At 35.9% G+C, this 10,000-nt stretch overlaps 1 long non-coding RNA gene across 1 annotated transcript in view; it reads left to right on the top strand.

Moving 5' to 3' along the window:
* Nucleotides 1-10,000, top strand: part of LOC124426425 — a 129,977-nt gene that overhangs the window by 23,092 nt on the left and 96,885 nt on the right. The window lies entirely within an intron of this gene.

Genomic DNA, 10,000 nt, shown 5'->3' with positions numbered 1-10,000 from the left:
CCACATATTCTCTCTCTCTCTCTTTCTCTCTCTCTCTCTTTCTTTCTTTCATCGTTTTCGATGACAAGAACGAAGACGAAGACGAAGACGAAGACGAAGACGAAGACGAAGACGAGTTAATTATAAGTTCATTGGAGGCAGAATACGGCAACGTACGCGAGTAAACTTACGGATAGGAAAGAGAGACGATATACTTGCGATACATTGACGGCTATATAATTATCTCTCTAATAATTTGCAACCTTGTAACGATAAACTGTAAAGAGGGGAGAGAGAGAGAGAGAGAGAGAGAGAGAGAGAGAGAGAGAGAGAGAGATCATTAGCGGTCGAGACTTTCTCAAGCATCAACTCTCGTATACGATACTCTAATCCGATAAAAAAAAAAAATATATAAAATACATGCAATTATGTAGGAGTATATACCTATTACGTGCTACGTTGTCGTTGCATCTAAGATAAAAAGTGAACGTAAAAAGAGAGAGAGAGAGAGAGAGAGAAAAATAAGTACGGGAAGCATACTAATCGAGCGAGTCTTCGATAAGGGGAGCATCTCTCGCGTTCCGGTTTTACGATGAATATCCACTTATCCCCCTCTCTGCAGACGTTCAACGAAATGAAAAGTATACGGAATCGATGATTAAAAAAAAAAAGAGAGAAGAAAAAAAGAAAGAAGAAAGAAGAAAAGGAAGGAAAAGAAAAAAGGAAAAGAAGCGAAAAGAGATTAAAAAGAATGGGATATAAATAAAATAAATAAAAGAAGAAAAATATATATATATGCAGATGCGAGGAGGGATATAAAAAAGAAAGTCTTGTAACGATCGGAATCGTTCGAAGGATCGCACGGACGCGTACGGTCCTTCCCGGTTAGACCAGAACTCACTTTTTGTTGTTGTTATTATTATTATTATTTTTTTTTTTTCCCTTTCTTTTTTCATATTTATAATCCTCTTCATTCGATACTCGTGGCTTTTCGTTCTTCTGGGTACCCATCGTGGTAACAAGAATAAACTCTGTTCCCGTTCATTCATTGCGTTATCTCTGGATGAACGGGCATAAGTAGGTACAATCGGGGCGTTTACGAGCCTCTTTTTTTACGCTCTTCATTCTTTTTTCGAAGGTCATTTTATACTTTGAAGGAAGGAAAGGCACCTGACTTACTTACTCACCGTGTAACATTAGCCAAAGTTGACTTTCACGATTAAAGTAGTAGTTGTAGTTAGTTAGTTAGTTAGTTAGTAAGTAAGTAAGTATCAACTATTCACAGATAACGCTAACGATACTCTTTCTACCTACCGATGAGCTTATTCGCTTATGTATTTATGTGTGTGGTGCATGCATGTAGGAAACCTAAAGGCCAAAGGTACCGTTCACTGACTTTGAGTTGGAAAAAAAAATTTCCTCTCGAGTCGAGTAGGTACTTAATCGCCGTGGGTATGAAACGAGCGAACGTTTATGATCGCTCTTTAAATCTCCTTCGATTTTCTCTTCTCGGCCGTGTGAGTTAAAGGGTTTAATAATAAGTCGTGATCAAAATCTTTGTTGTAATATTTCTGAAGCAGCTGGGAAAAATAAATTATTTTCTTCTCCTTTTTTTTTTCTCTATTTTTATTTTCTTCTTTCTTTTTTTTTTTTTTTCTTTTTTTTCCCCTTCTATTTGTTCGTCCATACACCTACCTACAATATCTCATTTCAACTTATCGGTGTTAATTTGTTTCTTCTTCTTCTTTTTTTCTTTTTTTTTTTTTGTTTTTTTGTTTTTTTTCCTTTCTTTCAATCGGAAATAAATATAATTGCGAACAAACGAGAAAGAGAGATAAAGCCGAGGAGTATAGAAACTTTCGCGAATAAAAATTGTCCACGTCTTCGTAAGTGGCCAATGTCATTTATCTCGTTAACGCGAATATAGTTTCCGCCATATGAAACGATTAATTAATCGACCTATCAAAGGTATGTGGCGTTATAAAGCATGTCTCGTCGATCGGTTTTTCGTGCTCATTAAAAAGAACGAATGAAAAGATACGAAGGAGGGAAAGGAGAGGGCAAATGAGAGGAGGAGGAGAAGGAGGAGGAAAAAGAAGAAGAAGAAGATGTATCATCGGTAATATCTAAAGTAAACTTCAAGAAAGCAGGTCACAGCGAGAATTCAGAAGATTCAACCGATGAGATGAATCGATAGATAGATCGTTCGTTCGTTCGATCGTTCGATCGATCGTTCTTTCTCGTAAAGTCGAATTCAAACAAGTATCTAAGGTTAATATCGGTTTGCCGTTGAAAGTTGTCGATGATGGATGAGAATAATTTTCACGATGATAAACCTTGAGTAAATAATGATGAAGTAACTGGTGAAATTTCTGTCTTTGTACTTTTTGGTTTAATATCGAAAAAAAGAAAAAAAAAAAGAAAGAAAGAAAGAAAGAAAGAAAAAGAAGTTTTCTCTCTCCCGAAAAATAAAAGGAAAGGTAAGAAGGATGTATACATATCGTCCTCGCGTAGGTAATTACATTGACATTATAAATCGAAACGACGGTCGGTTGTAGTATTCGCGAAGTTTCGAGATCGCGTCAAATTGCTGGTCGTCGAAGGAGGAACCGTCGAGGAATGAAGAATGATCAAAGTAAACGGGAACGAACGAGCAAACTAAAGAAGAAGAAGAAGAAGGAAAAGAAAAAGAAAAAGAAAGATGATGGTATGAGGGCTTCGTCGATATTCCTTCCGGCTTATCCTACCATACTTTATATACAGTACTTATATATGTGTACATATATATATATATATATATGTATATGTATGTATGTATGTAAGTAGGTAGGTAGGTATTTCCAATAGGATTCAAAGTTGTCTTAGTCCGTCGTCATGGTGCGCTTTCGTTGCGGACCATGGGCTGCCGTTTTACGGGAGCAAAGAGAATTTATTCTTTCGACGGTCTCTCTTAGTGCCCGCCGGCATCGAGCTCGAAAGATAAGAATCGCTCGTTTCCTTTGCGCCTTCCCGAAACGATACTTTCAATGTATGTATGTGTGTATGCATGTATGTACGCGCAACAAACGGCAATGTATAGCCTAAAGCGATAAATTCTCTCTCTTTTTCTCTCTCTCTCTCTCTCTCTCTCTCTCTCTCTCTACCGCCCCCGCCCCCGCCACCCCCCGGCCGTCATCCTATACCCCCATGATATTTTATATTCCGTCGATAGAAATTAAATTTCTTTTTCTTTGAGAAAGCTTACGAAATGTCTCTTTCGAAGAGACATTGCTGTCTCTTCGAAAACGATTCTTCTTTATTATATCGATTTCCTCTTTTCTCGTTCGACAATAATTCTTAGCCAATACGTAGTATCGTATAACTATATACTCCTTTGGGAAAGTATAACAATTTAACGTTGACGTCGAGTTCATTATCGTACGTAATACGTAAACTTTCGATCTTCTTTTCTTTTTTTCTTTTTTTTTTGTTTTTATTTTCTTTATTTATTTATTTTTTTTTCTTTTATGTGTATATATATATATATATATATATATATATATACACATAATGCGTGTATATATATATATATATATATATATATATATATACACATTGCGTGTATATATATATATATATATATATATATATATATATATATATATATATATATATGCGCAAAGGAACATGTAGAATAAGGACGCGAAATATTTTGATAGTCTGTACTTTTGAAAATAAATAAGAAAGGAAAAAAAAATCAAGAACGATCGATGACGACATGCTATATATGCGCATATATAGGTTATATATATATATATATATATATAAGTACTTAAATCGATTTATAGGTAAGCATCGTTTACATCGAAAATAATTCTTTATTATAACGATTTTCTTTCATTGTGTACACAATATTTCTCTTAATCGCAATCGTACCCTTTTCAGCGTAAAAAAAAAGATAAGAAAAAAAGAGCAACTAATTTTTTTTTTGGAAAGTAACGATTTAACGTTGACATCATGTTCATTATCGTACGATAAAGAAAAAGAGCTTTCGATTATTCCTTTTCTCTCTCTCTCTCTTTTTTATATTACAAAAGATAAGATATTACAATAATGGATGAATACATTTAAAAGATTAAAAAGAAAAGAATCAAGAACGACGATTACTTTTATATAAGTACTTACTACGTCGATAGATGGTTTCATAAGTAAAGAAAGGAGGGGATGAGAAAAGGACGAATAGAATAGAATAGAAGTGAGTGAAGAAAGAAGCGAGAGAGAGAGAGAGAGAGAGAGAGAGAGAGAGAGAGAGAGAGAGAGAGAGAGAGAGAAAAGGGCCACGTTCCGTCCACGTTCCATGCACACGCCTTGGTTCTGCGCCACCGTATGCGTATTACAATCACGACTATGACGATCTCGACTGACGACGGCCAATGGTCGTTGAGAAGGGAAGTATATGTAAGAGGAGTCACACCCTACTCCCTGTTTCTTGGTAAGAACACAGTATAAGAGCGTGTTATATACACTCTGGTATAATATGTGATGGCATGTCGAATATAGACACGTACCTATACGCATATCTATAAACATATAGAAAGAGAGAAAGAGAGAGAGAGAGAGAGAGAGAGAGAGAACACTCTTGAGTCCTCTTCCTCACTTGAACTTTTATAAATACACACACGAGGCAGTAGTGCGTGGCGCACTCTCGAGAAGGTGCGTAAGTTCGCATCTGCCCGAGATTCTCACGCGCGACGCATCTGTCTCAAGTTCCCACGAGAGAAAGACAGAGAAGAGAGAAAGAGAAGACGAAGAAGAAGAAGAAGACGACGAAGAAAACGAAGAAGAAGCCAAGAGGTACGGAGAAGCCCACCTGAGCAAGTTTACGTCCCTCTTTCGTACTCGTGCCTCTCTCTTTACGCGTATATCTAACCTTGTATCATCCCTGTGTATATATATGGGGTAGTAATCTTCCCTTTTTTACTATGAGTTCTATCTAATTTCCCTTTGGTTTCAATCGAAATCCTCCAACGCTCTTCCCCTGTCCCCCTTCCCTTCCCTCCCACCTAAGGTTTTGATTAGAGAAAGAAGATTGTCGTAGATATGCGGGCTTGTCCCTGATAACTTGTTCTAACTTCCAAGGGAATTATTTCCCTTTTATCGTTTTTATCAAATTTTTTTTTTTTTTCACTTTTTTTTTTTCCTCTCCACGATCACCCTTCTTTATCTCTCGGATTTTTATATATATTTGCGTTCCTCCTCCCTACCCCTTTCATTTTTTGTTTTCATTATTTTATTTATATCGATTTGTAGACGCACAAGTTTCGTTCGAGATAGGTCAGGTATTTGTTTTAGATTATCGTATGTCCGTGTTATTTATTCGAAAAATGTTAGGAGTGTTTCATTCTTCAAAGAATTTTAAAATGCCGAAGGAATAGAGTTTCCCTCTTGGTGGTTTCTCCTCATGAATCTTAATGTCTACGTTATAAAGATGGTAGGGCAACACTTTTCCTAGGATAAAGTTTATAAACATTCTCTCTCTCTCTCTCTTGCACTCTCCTATTTTTCTTCTTTCTTTCTCCTTTTTTTTTTCTTTTCTGTCTCTCTTTTTCCCCCTCCCCCTCTCTCCGGGCGTGTCTCGTATCTACTTAAGTTCCATCCCGCAGTTTCTTACAACATTTTTCGACATTTTATGACCGCCCATCGTGTCTTCCTTCTCTTCCTCGTCGTTGTCCGATTTTGTTGATGAGGTAAAAAGAAAAATAAAAAAGAGGAAGAGAGATACACACACACACACACACACACACACACAGAGAGAGAAAGAGAGAGAGAGAGAGAAAGGGGTTCTCGTGAGGTACGCTATTAACTTCGGCGATGGGGTTGATTATATTTACGACGGTATTCGGCTGAGATCGGAAAGTTTTATAGTTAACAGGACGGTAGCACCCAGGGTTATGGGCTTTCATGGTAATAACTGTTATACATAATACTCGAATCGAGCGAGTCCTCCTCTTAATTTTTCTTTCCTTATATTCTTTCGCACCCTGACCGCACGCGTATATTTACCGTATATATTTACGTGAGTTAATAATTGCAAAATATAGCGCGTTAACACTTCCCCTTACTTACTACGATGCAACACAAGTATATAAAGTGTTTGAGAAGCACGTATGCAACGACGATGATTCTTTTTCTACTTCTTTTTTTCTTTTTTTTTCTTTTCTTTTTTTTTGTTTTGTCTTCGCCTCTCCTTTTTTTTTGCTTGCTTACGTGCTTTTTTTTTTCCTTCTTTTTTTTTTTTTACTTCAACTTCTTCTTCATGCAATCTTGTAAATCGATCGTTATAAAATACTTCGATCGGGGGGGGGGGAGGAATACGCGCGAACGAAATGCAAAAATGATTTGTAAAAAAAAAAATGAAGTCGCCGTTAACGAGGTTCGATTTAACGAGGGGAAAAGAGACAGACAGACAGAGAAAGAGAAAGAGAGAGAGAGAAAAGAGGAAGAAGTAAATTCGATAAAGCCGTCAAAATTCTCGTCTGCCATCTATAAAATTCTGATTTACATGATATTAAAGACCGATGAAAATCTTATTACATTATATGCGAATGTTCATCGCGGAGTTAGTTCCGTTATGTTTACGGGATGTTGAAAAATTCGCATGTATTATTCTAAACGAAGTTTTCTTCTTCTTTGAGGAAGAAGAAGAAGAAGTAAAAGAGAGAAGGAAGAGGATATCGATATATTTTGTTACATAAACGTGTTCGTTCGTATCCTTAAATGACGACAACGATCTACCCGTATTCTTGACGGCGCACACGGCGCAAATTAAATCGGTTTCAGACATTCTTAAGGAAAAAGGATTTGTGATCTTATCTCTTTTCAAAGAAATATAATAGTATGGCACCGCCTCTTCTTCCTCCGTTTATTGCTGATGATACCACCGCCTGCCGTGTCTAGCGGACTATTTTCTTTTTTCTTATGATCTTTCTTCCTTTTTTCTTTTTCTCTTCTCCCTTTCTTCCTTTTCCTTTTTGAAAGGCTTATACTCAGTCCTTTGAAATCTCGTGAATTAATTGTACATGTGCTCTTAGCGACCGAGAAGATAATAAATTTCATCTCTCTCTCTCTCTCTCTCTCTCTCTATCTCTATCTCTGTCATAGAGTAGATAGATGTTCGCTTTCATTTCTTTTTATCTCATTATTATTATTATTATTATGATTATTATTATTATTTTTCTTCTTTCTTTCATTCTTCATTTTTCTCCTCCTGATCCTCTTCTCGCGTCTCGATTCTTGAGATTTTACCTTCTATCTTTTTCCTCTTCCTCTTCCTCTTCCTCTTCCTCTCTCTCTTCTCTTTTTCTCTTCTCTTTTTCTCTTCTCTTCTCTTCTCTTCTTTTCTCTCTTCTCTTCTCTCGTTATCGTCTCACTATTTCCGGTCTACGAAAGGCGAGGTCTACATGGTATATACTAGTAGTAGTAGTTGGTCGAGAGAACGAGCAACGCGAGTGGTAACTATGCGAAAGGCTATGCAAGAAGCTTCGTACAGTCGTATCGAGAAGTAAAGTTTTACGTTCGATTCTATCGAATCATTTCAAAGAAAAGAAAAAAAATGAAGAAGAAAAAAAGAAAAAAGGAAAGAAAAAAAAGAAGAGGAAAGAAAATGGAAGAAAAATGGAAGCAGTAAAAAGAGAGAGAGAGAGAGAGAGAGAGAAAAAGAGAAGTCTAATTTGTTCCACTGATATCTGAAGTCATCTTTTTTGAATTTTAATTAAACAGCCAGTTAGAGGAAGGACGTGTTTGAACGTTAATCGATATTAATATATATATATATATATATATATATATATATATATATATATGTATATATATATTATATATCGTATCGAGAAAATGGAATGACTCCGTGTTCTCTAGAGCGTTGCTTGCACGTGTTAACGATAAAACAGGGTCTTGCATAAATCTCCTTGTGGATCGATATTCCGTGGCAAAAAAAGCAAAAACAAAAAAAAAGAAAAAAGTCGAAAAAGAACATTCAGCCTTTTAAATGTTGGATTTATCGGAAACTTCGATGTGAATCGTGCTCGTCTCGTTCGTTCATAGCTTGCAATTGATTCGATTAATATCGACATTTCATTCTCGACTTATTCTCGCTGAAATCGTATATAAATATTATTATTTACTATGAAATAAAATCTCTTTCTTTTTTTTTTTTTTATTTCTCTCTCTCTCTCTTTCTCTATCTTTCTCTATCTTTCGAGAAACATCTTTTCTTTTCCACGCGAAACTTCGATAGAATCGAACTCGTCTCATTCATGGCTCGCAATCGATTAATTTATTCTCGCCGAGATCGACTATAATTATTATTATTATTATTATTATTATTATTATTATTATTATTATTATTTGTTTTCTTCTAAATTATTTCTCTCGAATAGCGCCTTTTCATTTAGCTTCCTACAACAACCATTCATATAAGTATACTTAAGGAAAAGCTTCGACGTTGACTCGTTTATTAACGTCGTAATAAAGCGACTACAACTGTCTCTGCGTAATTTCATTTAATAAGTCGTTACATTTAAATCCGATAAGCATTTAAACCGGTATTATGTTATTACATATGCTCCGTCGTAATAAAAGCAGTCCTCTCTTGGAGTGGCGGGTGAGAAGGGGAAGGAGGGAGCGAGGAGAAGAGTTGAAAGGAGAGCATAAAAAATTGAAACAAGAAAAAAAAATAAAAGAAATAACAAGAATAAAGAAATTAGTGTAGGTGAGTTATATGTTATACTCAGTTAAAAAAAAAAAAAAAAAAAAAAAAAAAATTTATATATATATATGTAACACGTAGATTAGGAATTTATAAGAGAAAATGAAAAACGCTTTATCGACGTTTTATCATTACGAATAAAAATGTCGTATGAATGAAATACTCAAGAGAATAATAAAAATTAGAACGTTGCCTTAATCGCAATGGTTTAGATTGATGAGATGAAAGAGGGCTGGCCTTCTTCTCCATTGATTCTACTGGACTGTACCAGTCGTGTGTCTATGGGCGTCCTCTCTCACGTGGCTTCGAGGCTCGCGCGAGTTAGGCACGAGCATGACGCGAGCGAGAACGAACGAATGAACGAGCGAGCGAGCGAGAACGAGAGCGAGCAAATGATTTAGCTCCCGCGGCAATCCACCGTATAATCCGCACCAGTCGTTGATAATCATCGTCCGTGTCCGTTCACTCTCTCTCTCTCTCTCTCTCTCTCCCTTTCTCTCCCTCTCTCTCTCTCCCTCTCTCTCTCTCCCTCTCTTTCCCTCTCTATCTTTCTATCTCTCTTTCACCTTCCTCCTTCTTATTTTCCGCTTCCTCTTCATCGAGCTTTTTATTATCGAAGTAGAACGAGAGAGAGACAGACAGACAGAGAGAGAGAGAGAGAGAGAGAGAGGGAGAGAGAGAGAGAGATCGTGTTTTTTGATACGTTCGTTCTTTCATATTTGTTTTCCTCTCTATTGCAGATCATTCAGTTCGATATGTCGTAACTTCGCAGAAGATTTTTCGTCCGATTTCTTTTTTTCTTTTTTCTCTCTCTCTCTCTCTCTCTCTCTCTCTCTCTCTTTCCCTATTTATTTCGATAAACCTTTTTCTCTTCCCTTTAACAATTGTCGTGTCTCATGGTCTCATCGATTTTTGTTTTGATAATGAATTCAATAATAATAATAATAATAATAATAATAATAATAATAATAATAATAATAATAAAAGAAAAAAAAAGAAGGTCAACAGGAGTGGGGAAATACTTAAAACTAGCTTTCTCTGTGGCATAACATTAAAGATAATTAATGTTAACTCGAACGAATTAAAAATTCATCGACTACGAGAAATCGATAGAATTTTTCGTTTGGTCCGATAGAGATAGATACACGCGTTTTTACGCGTATTTACTTGATTATTTGTCTTACATACATATAATGCATATTTTCTCACGGTTGACCATTTCGTCGTTTTATCTCTACAACATAGGATAATTTCTTATGTACATTTATGTACGTT

Source organism: Vespa crabro, chromosome 9 (assembly GCF_910589235.1).
Source record: "Vespa crabro chromosome 9, iyVesCrab1.2, whole genome shotgun sequence".
In the NCBI taxonomy this organism is placed as follows: domain Eukaryota; kingdom Metazoa; phylum Arthropoda; class Insecta; order Hymenoptera; family Vespidae; genus Vespa; species Vespa crabro.
Note: the sequence above shows the minus strand (reverse complement) of the source record. Positions and strands in the feature narration are given on the sequence as shown.